The sequence below is a fragment of the Schistocerca piceifrons genome, chromosome X (genome assembly GCF_021461385.2).
Source record: "Schistocerca piceifrons isolate TAMUIC-IGC-003096 chromosome X, iqSchPice1.1, whole genome shotgun sequence".
Lineage (NCBI taxonomy): Eukaryota > Metazoa > Arthropoda > Insecta > Orthoptera > Acrididae > Schistocerca > Schistocerca piceifrons.
This window is the reverse complement of record NC_060149.1, coordinates 305684433-305693096: the sequence shown is the minus strand read 5'-3', so window position 1 is coordinate 305693096 and position 8664 is coordinate 305684433. Positions and strand designations below refer to the sequence as shown.

Here is an 8664-nt window from a genome sequence, read left to right as displayed (position 1 = left end):
GCGAAGCAGGTTGTGCCACTACTATAGGTCTCCAATTGCAGGGTGACTGTCGCTCTCATTTTTTTTTATCATTATAAAATGGCTCTGAGCACTATGGGACTTAACTTCTGAGGTCATCAGTCCCCTAGAACTTAGAACTACTTAAACCTAACTAACCTAAGGACATCACACACATCCATGCCCGAGGCAGGATTTGAACCTGCGACCGTAGCGGTCGCGCGGTTCCAGACTGTAGCGCCTAGAACCGCTCGGCCACCTCGGCCGGCAGACACAAATAAATACGATCATTTGATCACTATAACTATTCCATCTGTCAGGTGACTGGTATCCTCAGTTAAAAAGGCACTGACGTTGTAAGCAGAGATTCAGTCCGCCATGCCGTCAATTGAGCTGCAATGTTAACTTTACCAATTATATTCCTGCCGGCCCTTGTGGTCGAGCGGTTCTAGGCGTTGTAAGCAGAGATTCAGTCCGCCATGCCGTCAATTGAGCTGCAATGTTAACTTTACTAATTATGTTCCTGCCGGCCCTTGTGGCCGCGCGGTTCTAGGCGTTTCAGTCTGGAACCGAACGACCGCTACGGTAGCAGGTTCGAATCCTGCCTCGGGCATGGATGTGTGTGATGTCCTTAGGTTAGTTAGGTTTAAGTAGTTCTAAGTTCTAGGGGAGTTATGACCTCAGATGTTAAGTCCCATAGTGCTCAGAGCCATTTGGATCAATTACATTCCTGTAATTGCTTGTATGAAACTGACAACGAGCTCAAATTACAGCATATGAATGGGTATTTGTTCGCCAGTAATTCTCGTTTCTCACCCATTTTCCACCAGGCTTTGTATTACTTTTTGTAATCATAGGTATAATTATCACTATCTTTTCTCTTGAAATTCAATCCCGCCTTTCCTTTATAATTATTTATTTTAAGTTATTACTAATTTAATAAGTAAATCTCAGATCGATGAAATATACATTATTAGCTTCTCAAACAGAGTCTCTCCTTTTTGAACTACGCACGATGTTTTAGAGCTTTCTGGAAATGGTATTTGATAGGCGTGGTATCTGGACAATTAGATAGTCGATAACGTGGTACATACCATATTCCCTTCGACAGAGCGCAGGCGCAGGGGCGTGAGCCTAGGAGAAAGGAACTGCTGCTTACGCCCGTGTCGAAGACGAGGGAATTGTTTGGAGTTTAGTGTGGTGAAATTAAGTAAATTTGTGTCCGACAGAGGGTGCACAGGCGTTGTGCAATAGAAAGATATATTTCCGGATCTTGACGCATAAAATCATCAGTTCGCCGCCGTTCTCGGGTTGGAGGTATTATCTAGTGTCCGAAGAAATAAATAATAATTCTCTGCGGTATTTAAACACAGATTTAAATTTTTGTAGTGTAATGCATAGAAAAAATGTGAGTATGGTCCGTGTGTAGAGTGAAATTATTTGAAGATTAAAACCTCTTCCATTAACCGATGTAGTAAGATCGGTGACATTAATGCACGTACTCAGTGGATTGATGGCTCATTATTATTTGTTATTACTCTTTGACTGTACAATTGTGGGCATGTTGTAATGTAGCGTTTTAGCTGACAAGTTGTGTGGTGTTTTTATTTTTTTATAGTCTGTATCGCAATATTGTTATAAAGTAATTTTTGTGGAGTTCAGGCCGTGTATTGACAGTTGTTTATACCTGGATCGAGAGAGTAGAAAGCGTACTATTCGGTTCGCGAGGCGAGGCATAAAATAAAATTGGCGATGTTTGTCAACGGGCTATATTGTGATATAAATTGTGAGAACCTGTGAATTTGAAATTGGCCATGTCCACTACAACACACAGAATAAAATCCTTGATATTCTCTACATACTCCAATTATGAATACTGCACGCTTTACGTTCAGGCCACTCTGGCTGTTTTGCATGTACAGTAGGCTGCTTCCACTCTTGCTAGGAATGTCAAGGGAAGAGCAGGCATATTGTACTGGAAAAGTATAGCTCCACCGCCTGCATATAGTGGTGGCGGTGGTAGTACACTTTTATGTAATCTTGACTACAAAAGCAAGTTCAAATACATAAACAAGGTTAATTATATAAAAAATTTTAGTGTTATCTGCTGTCAGTATATAGTAGGCAAGAATTGTTGCTGAATAAGTCAGAAATAATAACTAACTATATTAAGCAAGAGTATTTCAGTTACACATGCCACACCCGCCCCCCCCCCCCCCCATCCTCATTCTTTACATTGTTCATATTTTACATATGTAATGCATCAAAATACTCATTGGGGATTTGTCAATAACTGGTATGTGAACTGACATAATTTTGCTGGATATACCCTGAAATTATAGTTGTGTGTAACAAAAGTGCATTATATATTGAGTTAATCTCGGGCAATGCTACAGATCAGTCTGTCATCACATCAAAGATTTTGAATGGGGCTCTATCATCTTATTGTCTGGAAAAACAATTTGCTGATTAACGTACAAATTTCATTGAGCTGGGTAGCAGAGTAACAGTTATGCTGAAGTGACTCTTGTGCCAAGTTATTCAGAGAAGCAGTTGAAAACGTGAATTGAATGACTGGGGGATTTGAAATCTCATCCTAATGAATGTAATGTTCCTATCTGCACCACTTCACCTTTTGTTTGCATTTGTGTTATGGATTTAATGATTTTGAGCACCATAGCACACCAAGAATTTTGTAACTGTGTAATCTTCTAGTAGCATCAGACATTTGAAATGCCTATAATGAATTTCTTTTGTAAAAAAAAATTATGTTTCTTGCATTAAAAAGCTGAGAGAGTGGCCTCAAAACGCACACTGTTATTCACACCTGGACATGCTACACAAAAGCAAATTTTGAATCGTGTATGATTCTTACAAAGCCACCTGGTAGAATATGTTGTAGATAATGTGGAGAAATATCACTCATATTGTGTGTTAAAAACAGCTTTTAGCAGGCAAGGCTTTGGCTAATGAACCAGAAATTGTATATGATCAGAAACTCAACCCAGAAAGGATAAAAACTGGTTAATAATATATTTTGGTCTCAGTTTGTTTTGAGTGTGTACTGAAAAGTCTCAGAACTACTAGGAAAATGTACAAAGGTAGTAAAAGAGTTAAGAAATGTGCTGTGATCTTTTATTTCTCATCTAGTTGTAGTGGAATTTTCTATAATTTAATCTGTAGTGTGTGTGTGTGTGTGTGTGTGTGTGTGTGTGTGTGTGTGTGTGTGTGTGTTTGTTTGTAATGCTAATTGGCTCTGAGGACTATGGGACTCAACATCTGAGGTCATCAGTCCCCTAGAACTTCGAATTACTTAAACATAGCTAACCTAAGGACATCACACACACATCCATGCCCCGAGGCAGGATTCGAACGTGCCACCGTGGTGGTTACGCGGTTTCAGACTGAAGCGCCAAGAATCGCTCGGCCACACCGGCCGGTGTAATGCTAATTGAATAAATGTAGAAATAAAAAAAGCAATTGTAACATAAGCTAATATCTATGCCAGTTTCTGTAAACGAGCTCAGATGAGTCTATGTTTACTATTCAGTGGATGAAATGAAAACTCTGGACTATATTGATCCACGAAGAATGCATGTGCGTCACTTGTCTGTTCGCTGGACAGACATACAAAATGTCTGAGTCCTGTGTCATTTTCTGTAAAGTTTTCCCTGTTCTGGTAATATGTGCATAGTAGTGCCATATCTGTTGCCATAACATATTGGTTTCAAATAATTTCACATCAGTTCTCATCTTTTAACTGGTATAGTATCGTTTGTTGTGCACTTTACATGTAGTCCTACCCTTTTATGTCATTTCAACAAGTCATTGTATTCTTTACATAATCTAGTTGCTCATTCAGCTTAAATTTTCAGTAATTTGTTTTATTCAGTTAGGTTTGTTTCAGCGTTTAGGACATGATCAAGTACAAAGGCTAGACCTTGCCATTCTTAATCAGCATAATGCCTGCTGCTGAGAAGTAGCTGTCTTTCCAACTTTCAACCCCAGTGCAAGCCATTCTGTGTACCATCAGTGGAGAAGCCTGTAATTTGCACTTCATAATGCCCTCAGAAGGGTTGATCATTTTCCTGAAGAAACTGATTATTGAACCTGGAACTGACAATCCTGTTCCAGGCTTATACAGTTGTGATGTTCACTGTGGACAAGATTGCAAATTTGCAAATTCTTGTAGGGGTTCTGAAGAATTTCATTTCTACTTGCTATTTAAGTATGCATACATAGATTGTTCTGCTACTTGATTCTGAGGGGAAGGTATCGGTTCTTTCTAGGAACACATTACTGGACTTTTCCTTGAGTAAGTTTTGAGGGTTTTTTTTTTTTAAATAGATCAGAATGATTTTCTTACTGCTCCTTAACAGTGTCAGAAGGTTACCTACTGTTCTTTGTATTCTTACAGTTTAAATCATTGTATTCATCTACTCCTACTTTCTGCTAAGAAAACATTTTGTACTGTTCTGTGCTTCATTGATCAAGACTATAACAATGTGGAGGTAACATTATTTGTTTGATATTTGAGTAATGTGCCACTCTGCTCTTTGTCAAACTTCAATATGTATTGTTCCTTTCTCTCACCATTTGATTATGCTATGTTATACATACTATCCTGACTACACATTGTGCTGTTGTCTTCTGTATTTGCCCTAAGGGTTCTGTCACTACTGGCATAGTAAAAACTTGGCCAATTCATAACCTGTAGCTGTCGTGCTGCCTACCTGTTAACTGTATGAACTCAATCTCTACTTGAATTATTGTCAAGAGCTGTAATGAAGTACTACATTATACTGAGTGTATCTCTGAATTGTTGAAAGCATGCAAGAACCCCCTTTCCAGCTCCTGACAACCTTTTGTCTGAATTTCTTGTAAACGGTTTGGAGGTTAGCATTGTGTCAGTAGGATATTTTGGTATTTAGGAGACACACTATTCAACTTTCAACCGTTAGTGACAGTCAAACTGCAGTTGTATTATTAATATGATAACGAGTTCTCAATTTCATTCAGCTTTCTTTCCCTGTGTTGTGATAAAGACTGCGACAACTAGCCTTGGTGTGGAATGTGACAGCAGATTCACAAATAAGAGAAATTTGCTTCGTGGAAACATGGTTACATGGTTGGTACTTACATAACTGATTTTTTTTTTTTTTTTTTTTATTTGAATATTAATCTACCACAAAATCTTGCGAAATTTAATCCAACCACACACAAGCAGTGTACACAGAAATATGTTTATGGAGTGAACATGCAGTTTTGGATGGACTATTGATGCGTATCAGTAGTGAACCAATGTAGATCAGTGACTGTCATGTAGTCGTTATGGAGCTACAAACCATGGGGAGGGTACCATATGATTATGAGAAAAAAGAATGGGAAATACATTAGGAAGTGAGGCAACCTCAGACATTCATGACCTCATTTGTTGTAGTCCTCTAAAACACGGCTTTACTTAGCTGTCAATGAGGTCTTCAATGAGCTACCTTTGCTTGAATATCACAGGTAATTACTGCTTTAGCCTTCAGAGATCTGTTTTATCATATTAGTATGTGTCAAAAAGCAGTGTCTCCAGCCAGAGACAATGTAAGAAAGCTGTGTGCCCCCCCCCCCCTCTCCCCCCCTTCATTAAAGGAAGTCATTTTCCTGTTTTCTTTTGAAATGAAAATATGATGTTGTCCCTGATCATTCTGCACACCAATAGTAGTCATGGGTAGAAATATCTCGGATGTGAAATCCACATCTAAAAAGGAAAAAGTGCAACTACCATTTACATATTATCAGTGTACCATCATACATAGCACTTTCAGAAATGTTAGCACAACTATTGTGGAAACAAACATGGCATAGTAAACATTTTAAAATCACATGTTGCTTTTCCCCCTGTTCTGGTTTTTGCATCATAAACTTTCTATATCCATAAATATTTTTATTGTAATGTATAAATAATGGACTTGTTTGCATTACAGAAGTGTCAGATTCCACCCATATGCTTTGCCCCATGTCGTCATCAATATGGTGGAAACGGTTACTTCCAGTGCATACAAAATGACAATTACGCAACTACATACACACGGCAACAAATGTGGACAAAAATGAAAATGACACAATAATGTCTCACTGCAAAAATAAAATGAAAGTAACAGGACATCCACGGAAAATTGGGGGTTTAGGCCGAGGACAAGCTAAATATACAACAAGAAAAATCTCTGCATCATCGCAAAACAAATAACATTAAAAAAATTTAAATAACAATGTTCCACCACACCAATTAAATCACAAGAATTCAACATTTCCCTTTAGCTCAACCACATTTCTTTTAACCTATATAACTCGACCGCAGCTATCAATATGAAAAAACTATTGCCTACAACTCCGAAAAGTGGAACCAAAACCCCAACAATTCAAAAACCCAAATACTCCATATTCGCTACATCAATTAAAACGCAACTGACCTACGATAAATATATAACAGACAAAGCATCACAATTACTATAGAATAAAACCAAAACAAAAATTACTCAGCAAATAAAGCCTCCAGCAATACCACCTAGGTAGTCCACCACACGCACATGTGCATGCCGACGATGCCACATGTTTATATCCCTGTTCCAGGCTGCTGGATCTCTCAACCTCATGGTGTTGCCACAAAGGTGACACCTAACATACTCAGCAATAGGACTGGACATCTGCAGAAAATGTATGTCAGACATCATATCGTCACCCATCTGAGTTCAACAATACACTCATAAACTTCTGTCTTGTCCATACCTAACAAAAAAGAATAAAAAATTAGATTTCATTCTGCACAAAAATCACCAAACCAATCAGACCTAAAACAAAGGAAGAAACACTGTAATAACTCACTGAAAACATTTCAACAACCCACGTTACCATATCAACTATCTAAACTCAAAACCACATTAGCACGATGACAACCTCTCAGGAGATAACTTGGGTAACAAGCTAAACTTTATCCTTGACTACAGAGTGAGATGGTGCTGTGGTTAGCACACTGGACTTGCATTCAGGAGGATGGGAATTCAAATCCCTGTCCAGTCATCCAGATTCAGGTTGTGATTTTCATAAATTGCTCCAGGCAGATGTCAAAATGGTTGCTTTGAAAAGGGCGTGGCTGATTACCCCCATCCTTTTGCAATCTGAGCTTGTGCTCTGTCTTGGATGACACCACTATTGGTGGGATGTTAAACTCTAATCTTCTTTCATTTCTTAATTAACTGTCTAATTGCAGTGGAATGCAGATTTAGCATTCTTTTTAAGGAATTGCAGCTAGAATGCAACAAACAAATCTTTATAGCATTGGTACCTGTGGACAAAGAGTTTACAGGCATTTAAACATTAAAACTGTTGATGTACGTAGGCATTTGTCACTGTATGCTGTGCCCCCCTCCCTTCTTGAAACAGATTGAATGAAGCCACATTTTGACAGCTCTATCATGTCAAAAGGAATATTTGATGCTAGTCATTGGCTTTTATTAGAGAGATGATAGTAACAGCTGATGTGACTTTGCCATTGGTGTGTATTTTCACAATTTTGTTGGTAGCTGCTGAACATAATGCATGTGAAAACAAAAAAACCTAGTTGTGGGGGCAGGCATATCTGTAACTATTTGGAAAAATCACCAATGTTACGACATTAGTCACCATGTTCTTTGACATTTGTCACAGGTTTGCTATGTCACTGGTCAGAGCCGACAACTAGTATTGAATATTTCTCTTTATCCCCTCTAGTCCCTTGTCAAGTTGAAAACAGTTCATTGTCTGCAGAGTTGTATGAACTCTTGAGATTGGTGTTGAATTATTAAAAAAAAACTCAGGTTATCAGAAAATATTGATTTTCAGCAAAAGGCTAGTACCTACAGAATTATATCAACTCATATTGGTTTATTGGACATGAACATTCTCTTGCATATCTGTAATTAAAGGTTGGTCACTCCTTTAAAAGATACCATTAGGTAACCTACACTTCCATTCTAAGGGCAGATCTTTCAGTGTCTACTGTCACTGTCCTGTCATCCATGCCATACAGGCAGTTGGACAGGTAATGTCCCAGTCAAATGCAATCCTCCCCTGATGCTTACCCATCTTTATAATTTTTGTATGATTATTCCATTGTAAATGTTGTCAAAGACATTATGTAAAACATACATTAGTTCAGTGATTGCTTTGAATTTCACAATGCATACGGCGTATGTGAGTTGTAAAATGGCTTAGTCATCCAAAATGAGGGATTTGATGTTTCATTTAGGATATGAACCATTTTGTAACTTGTAATTTTTCATTTACCTGAAGTAGTCTGAAGGCCACTAGGTAAATAATCACAGACCTTTTGAATGAGGTCTTCTTGCATGGTTATATATTCCCTCAGTTGTGATGTCAGCGATTCTCAGCTTGGTGTGGATGTTCAACAAAGAGCAATATTTTACAATTGAAATTTATTGTTCTTATTTACCTATACTTGTTTTACCTTGTTCTGTCATCTTCATTGTTTAATCACTTCCATTAATTGTTGGAAACCTGCTTATGATAACTGACAAAATACATTGTGTAACAAAACAATAAATCCAATATGTATAAGGCAGCTGCTTATTTAAAAAGCATCCAAACTGTTGATGGACTATGGATCAATGGTTAACTGAA

The 8664-nt window shown here is 38.0% G+C and overlaps 1 protein-coding gene across 3 annotated transcripts in view; it reads left to right on the top strand.

Moving 5' to 3' along the window:
- The first annotated feature begins 1123 nt into the window (after positions 1-1123).
- The window catches only part of LOC124722923 (transmembrane protein 43 homolog), a 257784-nt gene continuing 250243 nt past the window's right edge, over positions 1124-8664 (top strand). For 2 of the 3 annotated variants that reach the window (XM_047248082.1, XM_047248081.1), the window contains exon 1: positions 1124-1314. The gene's annotated coding sequence lies outside the window, so the exon portion shown is untranslated. Of the gene's footprint in view, positions 1357-8664 lie in introns of all 3 variants that reach the window. The other variant, XM_047248083.1, reaches the window with a different exon arrangement.